The 20460-nt window shown below is 43.7% G+C and overlaps 1 protein-coding gene across 3 annotated transcripts in view; it reads left to right on the plus strand.

Annotated features, from left to right (window-relative positions):
• LOC124554815 (ecdysone-induced protein 74EF) overlaps positions 1–20460 on the plus strand; it is an 893955-nt gene that overhangs the window by 350593 nt on the left and 522902 nt on the right. The window lies entirely within an intron of this gene.

Here is a 20460-nt window from a genome sequence, read left to right on the forward strand (position 1 = left end):
TTAGTTATTGTTTTACTTGTCTCGGTGGCATAGTTTGTCGGCCAGAAGCCTCGCCGCATCAGAATACAGACGACAGGAGAAAGTGCGCGTGATTCATTCTGCTTCGCCATCACGAGAGTGCTACGGAAATGCTTAATGGCTCTGATGGGTGTCGCTGTGACAAAGACGTAGTGGTTTATTTGAAAAAATTCCGTACAGTTTCTCCAAACCCTCTACTGTTAGTGTATGCCGAGCTACTGCTTTCCCGTAGTCTCGCATCTGGGGAATGTTTTTGTGGCATTCCCAGGGTGATCTCATGGACCATTCCCACCCCTACAGGCATTTTGTTTTTCCACAGCACGGTAGCATCTACCAGCAGGATAATCCAATGTGTCACACAGCTCGCAGTGTACGTGCGTCTTTCGAAGAGCACCAGGATGAGTTTACCGTACTTCCCTGGCCACAAATCTTCTTGTATTAAAACCCAATCGAGAATCTGTGGGATCATCTCGATCTGGCTGTTCGCGCTATGGATCGTCAACTGGAGTCTGTATGGCTCCACATCCCTGCTGGTACATTTCAGAAGATCATTAACTCTCTTTCTGGTTATTCATGCTTTTGACAGGTGATCACATTAATGTGACTGGACCGTGTTTAACGAAACACACTGTATCGGCGTTAGTCCGCTGTCTTTTGGTAAACGACCACCTCATTCGTGCCCTCGTCGCTTCCTAAATGGTTCAAATGACTCTGAGCACTATGGGACTTAACTGCTGTGGTCATCAGTCCCCTGGAACTTAAAACTACTTAAACCTAACTAACCTAAGGACATCACACACATCCATGCCCGAGGCAGGATTCGAACCTGCGACCGTAGCGGTCACGCGGTTCCAGACTGAAGCGCCTTTAACCGCACGGCCACACCGGCCGGCGTCGCTTCCTAGGTTAGAACCATAGATAACCTGAGGGAGAGCATCTGTCGGAAACTCCGATTTACTCTACTGTCAAAGGTATCCGCTAGTTATACGCCAGTGAAATGACAGTTCCTTTGTTTGCTCTGTCCTGGCTCCGGTCTTTCTTCAGTCTCTACGGTAGTATCGTACGTTGCCACTACTCGGGTTTCCGACCCGCACTCCGGTTAGCCTGCTCTATTGTCGCAGTATTCGTCTAAATTGATTTAGATCTCTGGCCAAAAAGTCAGGCGGATGTGGTCAGCAGTGTGATATTCATGAGGGTCGTCACTCGCGTTCTGGGGTAGCTATCAGGGGCACAGAAGGCGGCGGTACAGACGCGTCACCGCTGCCAGTTTCTCCATCAGCGCCTCCACTGTGTAATTAACAGAGAGATCTCGCGCACCTGGATCCAAGGACGGCTGTAAGCGGCGAATTTTGGGTTAAGAACTCATTAAAGGAGAGGGTTAAGGTTAGTGGGACGCGCTATTCCGCAATTCCCAGGCGAGTCGCTTTATCGCGTTGTGTCAGCTCGCCTCGCCCTTCCTCGGTCGTGTTGTTTGATCAGCAGCGAGCACGAAAACAGGCGCGCACAGGCTACCAGTCCCCGAATGTGGTCCGTACCACAAAGCGAATGCAGAGGACCGGGGATACAAGAAAGAGAAAAGAATAAGGCAAAGAATCGTGAACCAATGCGTTGGCGCTCACTTAGTATCTGCTGGGTATTCATGTATATACATGTTGCTTTTAATTGAGAGGCAGGATATATGCTAAAAAACGAACATCGACGTCTGTGCCTAGAATTAATACCTTTATTCAGTATCAAAATATAGAAAAATCAAAGCGAGATGTTTGAGGAAAAATAAGAGCAACCTAAAAAGGGGCTTCTATACAATTATCTACGGTATTTATCTTTAGGAAATCGCGCTGTTATCGATGTCATATTCACCCGAGACGCTAGTATGCATTCAATATTATTTCTTCTGAAGTTGACTGTTTGCAGGGAGGTGCGAATTCATAACACAGTCTATCAGGTTTAGAAGAAATTGTGTGACATGGGTCATGGCGTCTGGATGTGAACAAATGAAGTTCGAAATGGCTAAATTTAAATAAAACAAATAACACAGTAACGATGACTAACAGCTGTTTTTATTACAATAAAATATGAAACGCATTTTTGGCCGAGCGGCTCTAGGCGCTACAGTCTGGAACCGCGCGACCGCTACAGTCACAGGTTCGAATCCTGCTTCGGGTATGGATGTGTGTGATGTCCTTAGGTTAGTTAGGTTTAAGTAGTTCTAAGTTCTAGGGGACTGATGACCTAAGAAGTTAAGTCCCATAGTGCTCAGAGCCATTTGAACCATTTTTTGAAACGCATTTACAAATAGCCACGGTATCTTATTTATCGACAAGACAGCATGAATCAGAGCAAGTTATTTCATTTCATGAAAGATTTTGTGGGGGAAAAATAAGAACCGATGTTCTTCCTGTGACAGTAAAGGATTTTTTCGTCAGTGCTTATAAACAGACCAACGAATATAACATTAATCGGATACTAGACTCCTGCATTCCACACCTCTGGCCGATTTCAAGGATATTTATAGGTGCTATGCAACTTGACGTGCGCCATTCGTACTCCAACTCGTCAGTTCCACATTCGTCCTTGGATCATTAACACATTTCTGTCCAGCAAAAGGGCCGTTTGGTTTTTATTGTTAGCGTTCATAATTTGACAGAACTGTCGCATGGTACACATTTGTGGTTTCTTCAGCAAAGAAAGGGATAATTTACTAAGATGTAGTAATAAAACTCGACAAAAGCTGCATGTAGTAACTCCCCTTCCCTTTCTGACACTTAAAAAATAAAAGTCAGTTACAATCTTCCGTTCAGGGAACAATAACTGAGTCACTGTGAACAACGAAACGCAAACCATTTCTGACTCAGGATTTTAATTTGACAATTCGTCAGTATTAAATCACAACTGGCCATCTGTAATCAGGAAAATTAAACCGTTATGTGTCAGGGTTTTTTCCTTTGTTGCTGATGTTATGAATATCATAGACGTATTTATAATCTTCTCCTGAACTTGTAGTATGTATACCCTACTCATGTTCCAATTACCTGCTTAGCGATGACATTCAATGAATACAATGTAGAATCAGCTTCAGTAGCACTATGGCTAGTAAAGCAGTGTGGAGTTCAAACCAATCTACGGGTTGATGACAGTATTATTTATTTATTTATTTATTACTGTACAGATCTATAAACTGAATATTTTTCTAACACATCCGCGATCAAGAGAAGTATTGTTAACTTGAAGAAAGTTGTCCAAATCAATCAAGTTATCGGGCTCTTGCGTAGGATAAACCATTTTTACAAATGACTTCAGAGTTACAACGAAAAGTTGTGTGCTTGGAACTGCAGATACCAAGGTTTCGTGTTCCATCCCTAATCAGGATTTTTCTGTCTGTAACCACCTCGTTAGCCTATGGGTATGTTTGTTAACGTGAAAAATGACGAGCTGCATCGTGATTGAGAGTTCTCATTGAACAGTAGGTCTCTCTATAAGTTGCTGGATAAGTCAGTTCAAAAGACCGAAGGCAAGGGTATTCAAACTAACCTGCGGTCCAATAACAGCGTAACTTCGTTGTTTAATCTGAGAACAAGATTAAAAATTCTTGTAGCGTTCCGTAGTTTTACATGATCGATATGCAAGAGTCATGTTGGTTTGTTTTTGCTCCACAGGCATCAGGTGTGTGCGCGCGCGCGCGTGTATGTGTGTGTATGTGATAATAATCGTGAAATAACTCATGATTTTATGGGTATCAGGAATATGATGTTTCCATCCATTTATCAGCCAGAATATTGTATTATTTTCCTCTCGTGATATGGCAAAACCCCTCTAGTTTTTTGGTTTTGATTGTGTTCTCTAAATTCTTGTCCTTATTGATTCACTTAGAACGTCGTCATCGGTAAATGCTTGTGTCCAAGATATTTTTAACACTCGTCGATACAGCCTCATTTCAAATGCCTCAGTCATCTTCATTTTTGCTTTGTTAAGCGTCCACGTCGTTTCGATATAAGAGTACTGGGATTAGACGATATTTAGTCATTCGGACTCTTGGTTGCAAGTTTAAATAACGATTAAAAAAAAAAAACCACCATCAAAATAGAGCAGTTCTAACTTGTTCAATTCTGTTGTTGATTTCCAGGGTCTGAGCGACTTCATCATTAATCCAAGTGCCGAGATATTTATATTGTGAGACTCTTTCAATGGGTGCGGTATTAATGGTAATACCTGATGAGATCTTCGGGATTTTGCTAATAATCATGTGATTTTGCTAAAATTCATTTTGAGGCTAAAGTCGTTGCTGACTCTATTGATTTCTTCAGATAGAGTCTTTAGCTATAGTGCATTTTCCACCAGTAGTAGTGTGTCGTCAACATAGCTTCTATTATTAATTTCCAACAACTTTTATAACTATTTCTATGTTTGATATAGCTTGCCTGAAGGTTTTCTCCAAATAACACTTAAATAGGGCCAGCCGGAGTGGCCGTGCGGTTCTAGGCGCTACAGTCTGGAGCCGAGTGACCGCTACGGTCGCAGGTTCGAATCCTCGGGCATGGGTGTGTGTGATGTCCTTAGGTTTAATTAGTTCTAAGTTCTAGGCGACTGATGACCTCAGAAGTTAAGTTGCATAGTGCTCAGAGCCATTTGAACCATTTTGAACTTAAATAGGAGTGGGAACAGAACAGAGCTTGTCTTATTCCTCGCATTGTCTTATTATCTTCTAATACAGGGTGATTCAAAAAGAATACCACAATTTTAAAAATGTGTATTTAATGAAAGAAACATAATATAACCTTCCGTCATACATCATTACAAAGAGTATTTAAAAAGGCTTTTCTCACTCAAAAACAAGTTCAGAGATGTTCAGTATGGCCCCCTCCAGACGCACGAGCAATATCAACCCGATACTCCAACTCGTTCCACACTCTCTGTAGCATATCAGGCGTAACAGTTTGGATAGCTGCTGTTATTTCTCGTTTCAAATCATCAATGGTGGCTGGGAGAGGTGGCCGAAACACCATATCCTTAACATACCCCCATAAGAAAAAATCGCAGGGGGTAAGATCAGGGCTTCTTGGAGGCCAGTGATGAAGTGCTCTGTCACTGGCTGACTGGCGGCCGATCCATCGCCTCGGGTAGTTGACGTTCAGGTAATTACGGACAGATAAGTGCCAATGTGGTGGCGCTCCATCCTGCTGAAATATGAATTGTTGTGCTTCTTGTTCGAGCTGAGGGAACAGCCAATTCTCTAACATCTCCAGATACTGTAGTCCAGTTACAGTAGCACCTTCGAAGAAAAAGGGACCAAAACCTTTATTGGCTGAAATGGCCAACAAATGTACAACTGAATGAAACTTTATAGCTCCCGTAATTCGCCGACAGATAGTGCTTAGCTCTGCCTTTTGTCGTTGCAGAGTTTTAAATTCCTAAAGTTGTGGAATTCTTTTTGAATCACCCTGTATTTCTCCGTCGCCACTGGTACTAGCGATTTGTTGCCAGTACAAGTTTTTAATTATTCTAATATTCTGGCACCGGAAAAATTGTGGGAAAAACCATTACTATAGCCAACCTCTGAAGAGACACGGCAACTTAAGAAGAAGAAGAAGGCGTAAGCTAGCCAGGAAGCATAGCAATAGACAGGCACCAGTGTCGCAATAGATGCAGTCAGACGCGTCGTAAGGAAGTGTTCCGGTGCGCGTGGCACATTCCCGTGCGACGCCGTTAATTAGTTAATCCGAGGAAATGGAAGGCCGAGTGGCGGCGGGCAGAGCGTGCGCCGGGCTTTCGGATGGGCCCTGCAGCCGCCGACCGCGTGAAAGTCGAGCCGAGTGAAAGTCCTGCAGAGAAAGTGGGCCGCAACTTTCACGCTCACTCCTGACGTACTGTACGTTACCCGGCCGGTCCCGCTGTACCACCGCATCCCTGCACTTACCACCTCAGTGCTCCGTTCTCAAACAATATAAATGCTGGTCTGTTGTCACAGGAACGAGCTCACATACCTGACGGTAGCTAGGTCGTTGCAGGAAAATCTCCAGTGTAGTTACTACAAAGTACGAGGTGCATTCAAGTTCTAAGGCCTCCGATTTTTTTTCTAATTAACTACTCACCCGAAATCGATGAAACTGGCGTTACTTCTCGACCTAATCGCCCTGCAGACGTACACATTTTTCACAACGCTGACGCCATGATTCCATGGCAGCGGCGAAGGCTTCTTTAGGAGTCTGTTTTGACCACTGGAAAATCGCTGAGGCAATAGCAGCACGGCTGGTGAATGTGCGGCAACGGAGAGTGTCTTTCATCGTTGGAAAAAGCCAAAAGTCACTAGGAGCCAGGTCAGGTGAGTAGGGAGCATGAGGAATCACTTCAAAGTTGTTATCACGAAGAAACTGTTGCGTAACGTTAGCTCGATGTGCAGGTGCATTGTCTTGGTGAAACAGCACACGTGCAGCCCTTCTCGGACGTTTTTGTTGCAGTGCAGGAAGGAATTTGTTCTTCAAAACATTTTCGTAGGATGCACCTGTTACCGTAGTGCCCTTTGGAACGCAATGGGTAAGGATTACGCCCTCGCTGTCCCAGAACATGGACACCATCATTTTTTCAGCACTGGCGGTTACCCGAAATTTTTTTGGTGGCGGTGAATCTGTGTGCTTCCATTGAGCTGACTGGCGCTTTGTTTCTGGATTGAAAAATGGCATCTATGTCTCATCCATTGTCACAACCGACGAAAAGAAAGTCCCATTCATGCTGTCGTTGCGCGTCAACATTGATTGGCAACATGCCACACGGGCAGCCATGTGGTCGTCTGTCAGCATTCGTGGCACCCACCTGGATGACACGTTTCGCATTTTCAGGTCGTCATGCAGGATTGTGTGCACAGAACCCACAGAAATGCCAACTCTGGAGGCGATCTGTTCAACAGTCATTCGGCGATCCCCCAAAACAATTCTCTCCACTTTCTCGATCATGTCGTCAAACCGGCTTGTGTGAGCCCGAGGTTGTTTCGGTTTGTTGTCACACGATGTTCTGCCTTCATTAAACTGTCGCACCCACGAACGCACTTTCGACACATCCATAACTCCATCACCACATTCACCTTCAATTGTCGATGAATTTCAATTGGTTTCACAACACGCAAATTCAGAAAACGAATGATTGCATGCTGTTCAAGTAAGGAAAACGTCGCCATTTTAAGTATTTGAAACAGTTCTCATTCTCGCCGCTGGCGGTAAAATTCTATCTGCCGTACGGTGCTGCCATCTCTGGGGCGTATTGACAATGAACGTGGCCTCATTTTAAAACAATGCGCATGTTTCTATCTCTTTCCAGTCCGGAGAAAAAAAATCGGAGGGTAAGGAGGGAAATCTTCAGACGCAAAAGTAACTTCTGCCATACCCAAGTGTCTGTTGTGGGACCATTACTTTTCACAATACAGGGTGTTAAAAGGAAGTATTCCATATTTTGAGAGATGGTAGTATCGACCAAAACAGGACAATAATGTCCCGTAAATGTGGACTCTAAAATGCATACCTTAAGAGGTATGATCACTTGCTTATCTTCACTGCTGTCAAAAACATCAATTCTACTGCAAGCCCTTTGCTGTTACGAACAACCTACAGCATGCAGTAAACAAATGAATAAACAAATAAGAACTCATTATCCGGTTACTGCGAAACATCAATGCTTGCTAATACATACGACCTGCACTTGTGAGTTAGGAGGTATTCTATGTAGAGTCCGTTTATATTAAGCCATGCATTTGTCTGACATCTTAGGGTTCAAAAATGGTTCAAATGGCTCTGAGCACTATGCGACTTAACTTCTGAGGTCATCAGTCGCCTAGAACTTAGAACTAATTAAACCTAACTAACCTAAGCACATCACACACATCCATGCCCGAGGCAGGATTCGAACCTGCGACCGTAGCGGCCGGATCAATACGAATAAAATGAACTTCATTTACCGGTTGTAAGAACGACACTTTTTCTTTTATGTTACTATAGGAGGTATAATTCAAGGGCTCTTGTGTTCAAAAAGGCGTTTGCTCAGTTCTGTTTGTGCTAACCATTACAAACAGAGTTTATCTCCTAATCGTCTTCGAACTACAGCTCATTTCTAGCAAATTTTTTATCTGAAGCGTGAGTATGTTATGGGTGTTGAGATTAAGGCGACAACTAACGAAAAGAGAAGAATTATGAGCTTGATAAAGCTTGCGCAAAACGAATTGTTCGCTCCAGGGGCAAGATTGGCGCTATAGGCATAGGAATGAGGGACCTAGTATACAGATCAAAGTGAAGATGAGTGATCAGTGCGAGAATTACGACGAACCGAAGAAAAGTCTAGAATACTTTTAGGTTAGAGCAAGCAATTTCATTATGGCAAGATGTACTGCAATCTTTGGTCGCTCTAGACGGCAACAAGACTTCGGAAGTAATGAGGATGCTAAATGCGTCTCATTATTAACCTAAGCTAGCATATCAGAGTTCGCTTTTCGTAAGTAAGTGCTATGGCTTGGTACGAAAGCAGATGGTCAAAAACAGAAACGCTAACACAAGGATTCCTCAACCACAGTAATAGATAGAACAACTAACAAAGTAAAAAAAAAAAAGAGATAATATATGTTACTTTGCCATTCTTAGTACTTGGTTGACAGTTTTCTAGTTAATATAGGCACATCTTACAATCCGTTTTTGGGAAATTATTTTCCAGTCATCTGTGCTCGCGCGCGCACACACACACACACACACACACACACACACACACACACACACACACACACACACGAGCGCTTATTGTAAGACTCGCCCCAGAGGCTTTTATACATCTTACAAACATCGACTGCATGACATGGTGAAATATTACACGAAATTTGCAGTTAATTACACAGTCGACACCAAGCTGCTGGTTGGCGTAATGCCGTAAATGAACACCTTCATAAAAGAAAATTTGTTATATCAGCAACTGTTCTGAAGTCAGAGGAACAGATGCTAGAACTCGTTTCGCACATAAACCCTGTGATGCAGACCAGCGGTTAGCACAATTGAATTCCTGATTGTTACGCGTCGACAAGTTAGCTGATTGCTTAGTCGCCTGATACAGAAGTCCAGCGTGAATTTCTGCCCGTCTGCAGCACCAGCATTCCACGCAAGCGAGTTTCGGATACTCCACAGTATTTTCAGTCCACAGCAGGCTGTCTATAAAACCGGTCCTTTACATCTCTGAGATCTTATGTTTGTATCGTCTGTGGAAGATACCTTAGGTTGTTACACATATACGAATTTCCTTACGTTGTCTGCAGAGTTCGGATAAGTGATAAATTAGAAGCATTGGTATATTGCTTCTCTCGTTCTTTTATTTCTCATGTTGAATCCAGAAAAGTTTCCTTTTTTGTTGAATAAGCTTACCATTTTTTTCATCGTTCTCCTCTTTTAATCGCTTGAGATAGTATTTGAACCTTGCACATTTTCTCTATTTGTATTTTGTAGCCCAGCTGAGACGTATCCACGCTAGTAGTGTGGAAAGTGGATAAAGCGAGGTTATTTATTATCTCCTGGAAGGAACTTCAAATGGTTCAAATGGCTCCGGCCACTATGGGACTTAACATCTGTGGTCATCACTCCCCTAGAACTTAGAACTACTTAAACCTAACTAACCTAAGGACAGCACACACATCGATGCCCGAGGCAGGATTCGAACCTGCGACCGTAGCGGTCACGCGGTTCCAGACTGAAGCGCCAGAACCGCACGGCCACATCGGCCGGCCTGGAAGGAACTATACTGTCATAATACTATACCAATAAACTAGTCTCCGGTTCTCATATTCTGCTGTCTGTGTTATACTGTCCGCTTGTTTGAAATGATGTGCGATGATGACGAGAATCTCTTTCAGATATGTAAGTATAAATAATCTCTCTCGTACAGCAAATTACTATACTTCATATCTTTAGAACTGTATTTTGAAATTGGTTATTTACTTGCGGCATAGCCTAGTCCGTTAACTTTTCTTATAACGGAACGAAGTCAACTATCAGAAGGGCAGTCAAATGAAAACGAAATAGGTAGAGATAAAGGAAACAAACTATCTATTATTTCAAAAATAACCGCCATAACTGTTAATACATTTATCCCACAGTGAGACAAGACGGTCAGTGCCTGCATGGAAGAACATTTCCGGTTGTCTGTGGAACCGTGATTGTACCCAGGCCTTCACCTCTTCGTCCGAAGCAAACTGACAGTCAGGAATGTCTTTCATCAGGCTCCAAAAATATGGGAATCGCATGGGGAGAGATCGTGACTGTAAGGAGGATGTGTAAGGGCTTACCAGCGAAACTTCTGCAGCGTATTCTAAACAACCTCTACAACACGTGGACCCACTCGTACTATAATGCAGCCAAATAAAGTTAGTTCCTCACCGCTAGTAGAATGACTACCATCTTAAACTATCGCTAATGAAAAAATGCAAGCATTCTTTACCTTATACCGAATTCCTGGCTCCGCATTAGGTACAACTGGCACTTCTTTAAGGTAGCACCTTGCTGAAGACTGCAGTTCTTTAATAACAGAGCCAGCGCTCAGTTTCGTCTGCTTCCCATGTCGATAATCGTATTTGAAATCGGTCTATTTCTTGCTAGGAGAGATGATGGTAGTCATTGGTCTCTCATAAATAGATATACGTGTTTTATGGCAAGCAGACACATTTTGGCTGCCACCTGTTTCAAGTGGTGTGTGAAAACAACAAAAGTAATATAGACAGATACAGAGTTGGAGTCACATTACCCGAAACATGAGCCACCATAATAATAACGTAGTAATCGGCGAGAAAAACGCAATAACTACTCCATGATTTAGCGAACAAGATGGCACAGTGGGTAATTTACGCTGGATTTGCATTTAGGAGGAGCGGGATTCAGATTCCTGCCATGCTGTTTTCCGTGGTTTCCCTAAATTGCTTTAGGCGAGTGCAGACACGATTCCTTCAAAAAAGAATCTGCCGATTTGTTTTCACATCCTTGTTCAATTTGAATATGCGTTCCGTCTATAACAACTTCGTCGACGAGTTGTTGAACCCTAATCTTCCGTCCTTCCTTGCTGGTTGATTCAGACAATCATTTTCCGCAGGCTTGAAACCACATTTCGTGTGCCAGTATGGAAGCACGAGATCATTTCTTTCTCTTCTGTGCTGTAAGGTATTTCCACAAATCTTTGATATTCCCTGGCATATCCACGACGCCTCGATACCGACGCAGATGCGAAAGCAACTAAAAACATGTCTTAGTGGCAATCGCTGATACTTGTTTTCGATGTTGTTGCTAGTACATGTTATCAATAATGGTAGCCAGCACCGCTGTTCCTCGTGAGTCGTGGGTTAACATAATCCTCAATACAGCTTCTGTAAGTCCTGCAACTACCGCAAAAAATATTACTGATTCCAGCCTTTCGCACCAAGTGGCTGATTTCTCATTTTGTTCAAGATATGACATCAATCTACTGCTGCAAGAAAACTCCAGTAATAACATGTAGTGAAAAAGACACCATATTATGCTTAAATGGATCCCCGAATTGCTCTTCAATATCGGGAAGCAAGAAGGTGGTTAAAACATCAATGTGGGCCTGTGCTGTGATAGTGCCACGCAAAACAACAAGGAGTGCAAGCCTCCCCCCCCCCCCCCTCCATGAAAAACACGACCACACCATAACACCACCGCCTCCGAATGTTACTGTTGACACTGCACACCCTGGCAGATGACGCTCAATGGGCATTCGCCATACCCGCACCCTGCCCTGCCACATTGTGTACAGTGATTCGTCCGTCACTCCACACAACGTTTTTCCACTGCTCAATGTCCAACATTTACGCCCCTTATACCAAGCGAGGCATCGTTTGGCACTGACTGGCGCGATCTGTGACTTATGAGCACCCAAGTTTTCTCACTTCCCGCCTAACTGTCATAGTACTTGCAGTGGATCCTGATGCAATTTGGAATTCCTGTGTGGTGGTCTGGATAGAAGTCTGCCTATTACACATTACGACCCTCTTCAACTGTCGGCGGTCTCTTTCAGTCAACAGACGAAGTCGGCCTTTACGCTTTTGTGCTGTACGTGTCCCTTCACGTTTCCACCACTATCACATCGTAAATAGTGGATCTAGGGATGTTTAGGAGTGTGAAAATCTCGCGTACAGACGTATGACGCAAGTGACACCCAATCACCTGATCACGTTCGAAGACCGTGAGTTCCGCGGAGGGCCCCATTCTGCTCTCTCACGATGTCTAATGACTACTGAGGTCGCTTATATGGAGTACCTGGCAGTAGGTGACAGCACATGCACCTAATATGAAAAACATATGTTTCTGGGGGTGTCCGGAAACTTTTGATCACATAGTATACCTTCTTTCTGAAATTAGTACGTGTACATTTTACTAAATTAAAGTCCTCCGTCTCGTTTTTAGGTCAGTATGTGAAGGCTAATCTCAGGAGCTACTGCAGGGATTTTGATACATTTTTTACTAATACACTGAAAAGCCAAAGAAACTAGTACGTCTGCCTAATATCGTGTAGGGTCCCCGCAAGCACGAGAAGTGCCGCAACACGACGTGGCATGCACTCGACTAATATCTGAAGTAGTGCTGGAGGAAACTGACACCATGAATCCTGCAGGGCTGTCCATAAATCCGTAAGAGTACGAGAGGGTGGAGATCTCTTCTGAAGAGAACGTTGCAAGGCGTCCAGGATATGCTCAATATTGTTCATGTCTGGGGAGTTTGGCGGCCGGCGGAAGTGTTTAAACCCAGAAGAGAGTTCCTGGAGCTACTCTGTAGCAGTTCTGGACACGTGGGGTGTCACATTGTTCTGCTGAAATTGCCCAAATCCGTCGGAATGCACAATGGACACGAATGGATGCAGGTGATCAGACAGGATGCTTACATACGTGTCACCTGTCAGCGTCGTAAACGTATCAGGGGTCCCATATCACTCCAGCTGCACACGTCCCACACCATTACAGAGTCTCCACTAGCTTGAACAGTCCCTTGCTGATACGCAGGGTCCATGGATTCATGACGTTGTCTCCATACCCATACACATCCATCCGGTGGATACAATTTCAAACGAGACTCGTCATACGAGGTAACACGTTTCCAGTCAACAGTCCAATGTAGGCGTTGATGGGCCCGGGCGAGGCGTAAGGCTTTGTGTCGTACAGTCATCAAGGGTACATGAGTGGACTTTCGGCTTCGAAAGCCCATATCGATGATGTTTCGTTGAATGTTTCGCATACTGACTCTTGTTGATGGCCCAGCATTGAGTTCTGCAGCAATTTGCGGAAGGGTTGCACTTCTGTCACGTTGATTGATTCTCTTCAGTCACCGTTGGTCCCGTTCTTGCAGGATCGTTTTCCGGCCGCAACGATGTCGGAGATTTGATGTTTTACCAGATTCCTGATATTCACGGTACACTAGTGAAATTGTCATACGGGAAAATCCCCACTTCATCCCTACCTCGGAGACGCTGTGTTCCATCCTCGTGCGCCGACTATAACACCACGTTCAAAGTCACTTAAGTCTTTATAACCTGCCATTGTAGCAGCAGTAACCGATCTAACAACTGCGCCAGACACCTGTTGTCTTATACAGGCTTTGCCGACCGCAGCGCCGTATTTATGTTGTTTACATATCCCTGTATTGAATACGCATGCCTATACCGGTTCCTTTGGCGCTTCAGTGTATTAGGGCTACGCGTGACAAGTCGTCTGGCCGTAAAAATTTAGATCTCTGCGTTGCGAATCTGGGCCGGGTCGCTAGTTGACTTCTGTTCTGACGACTTTCGTTTGAACCTTCCGAATTCCAAGTCTCTCCATCAGCTCCGAACGTCTCTCCAAGCATGATAGCACTTTCTACAGTACACTCGTTTTTTCTTCAGCTAAATTTTTGACTGTCTGTTTTCACTAAATCCTTTTCCTACTTTAGTGAGTAGCCGGAATAGCTGCACTACAGAAATCCAGCAGCGTAAATAATTCAGTTGACATGTTATTGCCTTGAACTGGAGGTAACAACATTGAGACGAAGTGGCTCAGTTTTAAGGCACTCCGCCCGCTTTCTGAAGGAGTGAGTTTAAGATCCAGTTCCACGATATCCGTCTTTCCCTAAAACATTTACAGTGGATTCCAGAACGGTTCCTTCAACCACATCACGACCTGTATCCACCGCCACCTTTGCCCAAATCAGCTATATGTTCGGCTCTAATGGACTCGTTTTTGGCATGATGTTAAATCCTCTTTTTTCCCTTTCCTCCAACCTTATTGCCTTACCCTTTCTCAGACTGGCGAATCGCTACGTTAATCTATCTTTTCTGATGAATCGTTATGGTTACTTCTCAAACTGATCACATGATTTCAGTGAATGATTTATTCCCGTCAGTAAAGTAAATAAGTAAAACTTTGTGGCTCATAGCTTAGAACAAGGCTTTGGACTCGGCACAGTTTTGGCAACTCGTGCGTCTATATCACTGCTTATCTAGCCAAGTATTTCCCCAGTTGCCCACTAAATGCTGATTATAAATCTTTAGAGATTTCCCCCAAGAAAACCCAATGGGACAGACATCGGAGGAAAAGTACCTCCTCATCGACACTTAGCAACAGAGATGCTTTGTGGCGACATCAGATGATTCTCATATCTCTGTAAGGCTGTCCATACTCCGGGAGGGGTCATCTCGGGTCATTCCTCCTCGTTCATTCTTTGGTCGTGGTTATCGTCTTGGGTGACAGCTACAGCACAAAGGTAGCTAAAAAAAAACCGCCCTCACGTTTCCACTTGAAATGCTTCTTCGAGTGTCACCTTTGTGTTTTCACCTAAAGCCATTGAACCAAGGACAGCATATTAAACCAAATGCAAAATAATTTGTATAAGGTATTTGTATGGTGCGAAAAGTGGCGTAGTGTAGGCAGCTTCTTTAGTAGACTTGGTGTATCATACACGTGTTCTGCATGTAAAACGCACCCTTTTATTTCGCCTTCTGCACAGTATTTTCTATGTGGTCGTTCCAATTTAAGTTAATAGTAATTGTAATCCCTAGGTATTTAGTTAAATTGACAGCCTTTAGAAATGTGTGATTAATCGTGTAACCGGAATTTAACACTTTCCTTTTAGTACTCATGCGGATGACTTCCCACTTTCCATTATTTAGAAGTAATTGAAAGCGTTAAGTCATCGGCATGAGTACTACAAGGGATGTGTTAAATTCCGGTTACACGATTAATCACACATTTCTAAAGGAAATTGAACTAAATACCTAGGGATTACATTTACTATAAACTTAAACTGGAACGATCACATAGAAAATACTGTGCGAAAGGCGAAATAAAAGGGTGCGTTTTACAGGCAGAACACGTGTAAGATGCACCAAGTCTACTAAAGAAGCTGCCTACACAACACAAGTTCGCCTTCTTCTGGAGCATTGTTGCGCAGTATGGGATCTTTTGTCAGATAGGATTGATGGAGGACATGGAAAATCTTTAAAGAATGACAGCTCGTTTTGTATTATCGCGAATTTGGGAGGGAGTGTCGCGGATATGACACGCGAATTAGGGTGGCAGTCATTAAAACAAAGGCGTTTTTCGTTGCGGTGAGATCTTTGCACGAAATTTCAATCACCAACTTTCTTTTCTGAAAGGGAAAGCCGGCCGGAGTGGCCGTGCGGTTCTAAGAGCTAAAGTCTGGAGCCGCGTGACTGCTACGGTTGCAGGTTCGAATCCTGCCTCGGGTATGGATGTGTGTGATGTCCTTGGGTTAGTTAGGTTTAAGTAGTTCTAAGTTCTAGGGGACTGATGACCACAGCAGTTAAGTCCCATAGTGCTCAGAGCCATTTGAACCATTTTGAAAGGGAAAATATTTTGCTCTCGCCCACTTATACAATGAGGTGACGAAAGTCATGGGATACCTCCTAATATCGTGTCGGACTTAGTTTTTCCCGGCGTAGTGCAGCATTCGACGTGGCATGGACTCAACAAATCGTTGGAAGTCCCCTGCAGAAGTATAAAGCAATGTTGCCTGTACAGCAAACCATAATTGCGAAAGCGTTGCCGGTGCAGGATTTTGTGCACGAATTGACCTCTGGATAATGTCCCATAAATGTCCGATGGGATTCGTGTCGGGTGATCCGGGTGGCCAAACCAACTGTCAAGAATGTTCTTCAAACCAATTGCGAAAAGAGTGGGTGCCAAAGCACACTGTCATCCATAAGAATTCCATCGTTGTTTGGGAACATGACTTCCATCAATGGCTGCAAGTGGTCTCGAACCCTACCGTCAGTTCTTACCAACGGAAATCGGGACTCATCTGACCAGGCCTCGGTATTCCAGTCCTCCAGGCTCCAACCGACAAGGTCACGATCCCAGGAGAGGCGCTGCAGGCGATGTCGTGCTGCTAGCAAAAGCACTCCCGTCGGTCTTCTGCTGCCGTAGCCCATTAACGCCACATTTCGCCGCACTGTCCTAACGGATACGTGCGTCGTGCGTCTCACATCGATTTCTGCGGTTATTTCACGCAGTGTTGCTTGTCTGTTAGCACTGACAACTCCACGCAAACGCCGCACCTCGCGGCTCATGAAGTGAAGGTCGTCGGCCACTGTCCGTGCTGAGAAGTAATATCTGAAATTTGGTATTTCGGCACAGTCTTGACACTGTTTATCTCGGAATACTGAATTTCCTATCGATTCTGAAATGGAATGTCCCATGCGTCTAGCTCCAATTACCATTCCACGTTCAACGACTGTTAATTCCCGTCGTGCAGCCATAATCAAGTCGGAAACATTTATACATGAATCATGTTGTTGTTGTGTTGTGGTCTTCAGTCCTGAGACTGGTTTGATGCAGCTCTCCATGCTACTCTATCCTGTGCAAGCTTCTTCATCTCCCAGTACGTACTGCAGCCTACATCCTTCTGAATCTGCTTAGTGTATTCATCTCTTGGTCTCCCTCTACAGTTTTTACCCTCCACGCTGCCCTCCAGTACTAAATTGGTGATCCCTTGATGCCTCAGAACATGTCCTACCAACCGATCCCTCCTTCTAGTCAAGTTGTGCCACAAACTCCTCTTCTCCCCAATTCTATTCAATACCTCCTCATTATTTATGTGATCTACCCATCTAATCTTCAGCATTTTTCTGTATCACCACATTTCGAAAGCTTCTATTCTCTTCTTGTCTTAACTATTTATCGTCCGTGTTTCACTTCCATACATGGGTACACTCAATACAAATACTTTCAGAAACGACTTCCTGACACTTAAATCAATACTCGATGTTAACAAATTACTCTTGTTCAGAAACGCTTTCCTTGCCATTGCCAGTCTACATTTTATATCCTCTCTTCTTCGACCATCATCAGTTATTTTGCTCCCCAAATATCAAAACTCCTTTACTACTTTACGTGTCTCATTTCCTAATCTAATTCCCTCAGCATCACCCGACTTAATTCGACTACATTCCATTATCCTCGTTTTGCTTTTGTTGATGTTCATCTTATATCCTCCTTTCAAGACACTGTCCATTCCGTTCAACTGCTCTTCCAAGTCCTTTGCTGTCTCTGACAGAATTACAATGTCATCGGCGAAACTCAAGGTTTTTATTTCTTCTCCATGGATTTTAATACTTATTCCGAACTTTTCTTTTGTTTCCTTTACTGCTTGCTCAATATACAGATTGAATACATGAATCATCTGATGACAGTTCCGCGAATTTACTGCCCTTTTATACCTTGAGTACGCGATACTACTGCCATTTGCATATGAAAATATCGCTATCGCACGACTTTTGTGACCTCAGTGTATAGGGAGAAATGATGGTCGTATAAAATGAATCCGATCTCGCATGAAAGATTTAAGTGTTCATTTTTGTTCTCGCGCGATGTTCGTGAGTGGAACATCTAACAATACCACCACTTGCAAAGTAGATTAGAAATCAGATGAATAATGTTGCTCACATAGCATATGTTCGCTTTATCGGGCAACAACAAATCTATTGACTGTGGATGGTATCGTCAGAATCGAAATAATGAGGTCACTGTAAAGAAGTCATTAATTTGGCACTAGTCTTGAATGGATTCCCACGTAGATTTCGTCGAAGTCGTTATGGCTCATCTTGTTGATTCTAGGGTGATTCCACTTTGGCTGCTAGAAGGTCCGGATTTGTATTTTAGCAATATTTGAAGACCTAACAAATGCGTTTTTCAGGAAATTCTTAATGATCAAACAATCCCAGATCAGAATAATGGCATGGTAGAAATAATTTTTGACTTTGTATTCAGGATCCACATTTTTAATAAACTTCTTGTAAATTCACATATACTTCTTCTTAGTTGTCACATCATCAAGAAAACAGTTTTGTATCAATCTTCAAATATTTAATTTCCACTTTAACCAAACACAAGACTTGACTGTTCTTTTACAAAGCGAAATAATAACATAACTTCTGCAAAGTGAAACTAAGACTGCTCTGTGCGCATTTACGCCCAAAACGATTACAAGTAAGTCAAAGAGTATGACAGTCTCACAGAAATGAATACACACAAGAACCATATCACTGTAATATATCGATACATCGGAGTACCTATACATTAATAAAACCAAATGTGACTATTGTCACAAAAATATGTCTCTTACTTCGCAGAAAAGCTGTTCGATATTACTGGTATCGAGAACTGGGGTTGTAGTGCCGTAATGGTCACGTAAATAAAGAACTATTACAAACAGTAGAGAACTAGTCTGAAGGTGGATGGACGAACCCTCTGACAGGCACTTCGGTGTGAATTGCAGAGTTGTCATATAGATGTCGAAGGCGACTACTTTGTGAAAGAGGATGCGAGCGTTGGGTATCTGAGGCAAAAATAGGATTCATTTCACGTATTGTAGTAGAGTCGAACCATTCGCGGATACAGCTTAATGTTGGACTGTAGCGTGCGCCGGTCGTGTTAGGTGCAGTTGCACGCGATGGCGCCGTATTGCATAAAAGCTGGAGAGAAACGCCTCGTAGGGAGCGGATTTGGCGCGGAGTCTGCGAGTGCAAAGCGAGCGGCCGTAGGCGCGCGGCTGTGCGCACGCCGGAGAAGTAACGGTAGCGGGCTCGGGCGCGAGCAGCGCAGCGCGGGCTGTGGAGATGTCCGCGGGTCAAAGACCGGGGCCGGCCCGGGGTGAACGTCCGCGCGCCGCGCCGCCAGCAAGCAGCACAGCCGAGCCGCGCCGCCAGCCTGCACCGCCTAGCGCCCAGCGCCCACCCCTCACACCTATTTGCATTTATACACTCACTAAACACTCATCTGCGTCCCGACTACAATTTTTATCATCAACCGCGGAGCGCTCCGACGCCTCGCAACAACATTGTCGGGTAGGTACGCTAGGAATTTGGATAAAACCTTACGACTAGCCGTCCTCGCTCTGACCTCCACGAGTGTATTGGAACGCCTGTCACGAGCGACCACGGGAAGTTTTGGGAGTAGCTGATTTGTATCTACATCTACATATATACTCCGCTAGCCACCAAGCGCTGTATGCTGGAGGACACTATTCGCACCAAAGTCATATCCCCCCCCCCCCCCCCACTCCCCACCCTTCTGTTCCACTTGCGGATCGCGCGAGTGAAAAACGACTGTCTGAACACCTCAGTACGAGCTCTAATTTCCCTTATCTTTGAATGGTGATCATTGCGCGATTTGAGAGTTGGTGCTAATAATATATGTTCTACATTGTAATGTTACTTGAATTACGTAACCATTACGGCACCTCAACTCAACCTCTCGATACAAGCAATATTCTACTGTGTCTCTGTTAGGTAGTTAACATATTTCTGAGAGAACATTCAGATTTGATTTCATTTTTGATACATCGATATGTTTATATTGCAATGATATTATTCTTGTGTGTATTCTTTCTTTTGTCACTATGATCTTTGACGTACTTGTAACTCCGATTTTTGGGCGCGTAAGCGATTATTAGTTACAGTTAGAGTTAGAGAGTCGGACCTTGAGAAAGTCAAGTCTTGGACATCATGATGAACAGACGCATATTGTAGTCAGCTTATAAAATGTGAACTTTAACAGTGAGGAAGATATTTTCAAGTATGTTTTGTATTGTGAAGTGATGTTTTGTGTGTTACGTGATACTGAAACAAAAGCAATAAAAAGGAAGTGTAACTTAAATTCGGAGTGCTGATCCTTTTTTTACATCGCCATTGTGCTAACTTTCAAAGGTTTAATCTTCAAGAATGGTTTGTGAAACACATCTATTAAACTTTTGAATATATCAGAATAAAACCTAGGCCTCTTTGCATCCGAGCTTGGAATCATCACCACCTAGATTTTCGACGATTGAGCCATGATTTTACGGGACCAGCGTGGGAAACATGAAAATATGAGTGCCTAGTTTATTCATTGTTACATGAAATGACTTTATTAACTGTGCTCTAATGACACCTGCC

The sequence above is a fragment of the Schistocerca americana genome, chromosome X, assembly GCF_021461395.2.
Source record: "Schistocerca americana isolate TAMUIC-IGC-003095 chromosome X, iqSchAmer2.1, whole genome shotgun sequence".
Taxonomy (NCBI): domain Eukaryota; kingdom Metazoa; phylum Arthropoda; class Insecta; order Orthoptera; family Acrididae; genus Schistocerca; species Schistocerca americana.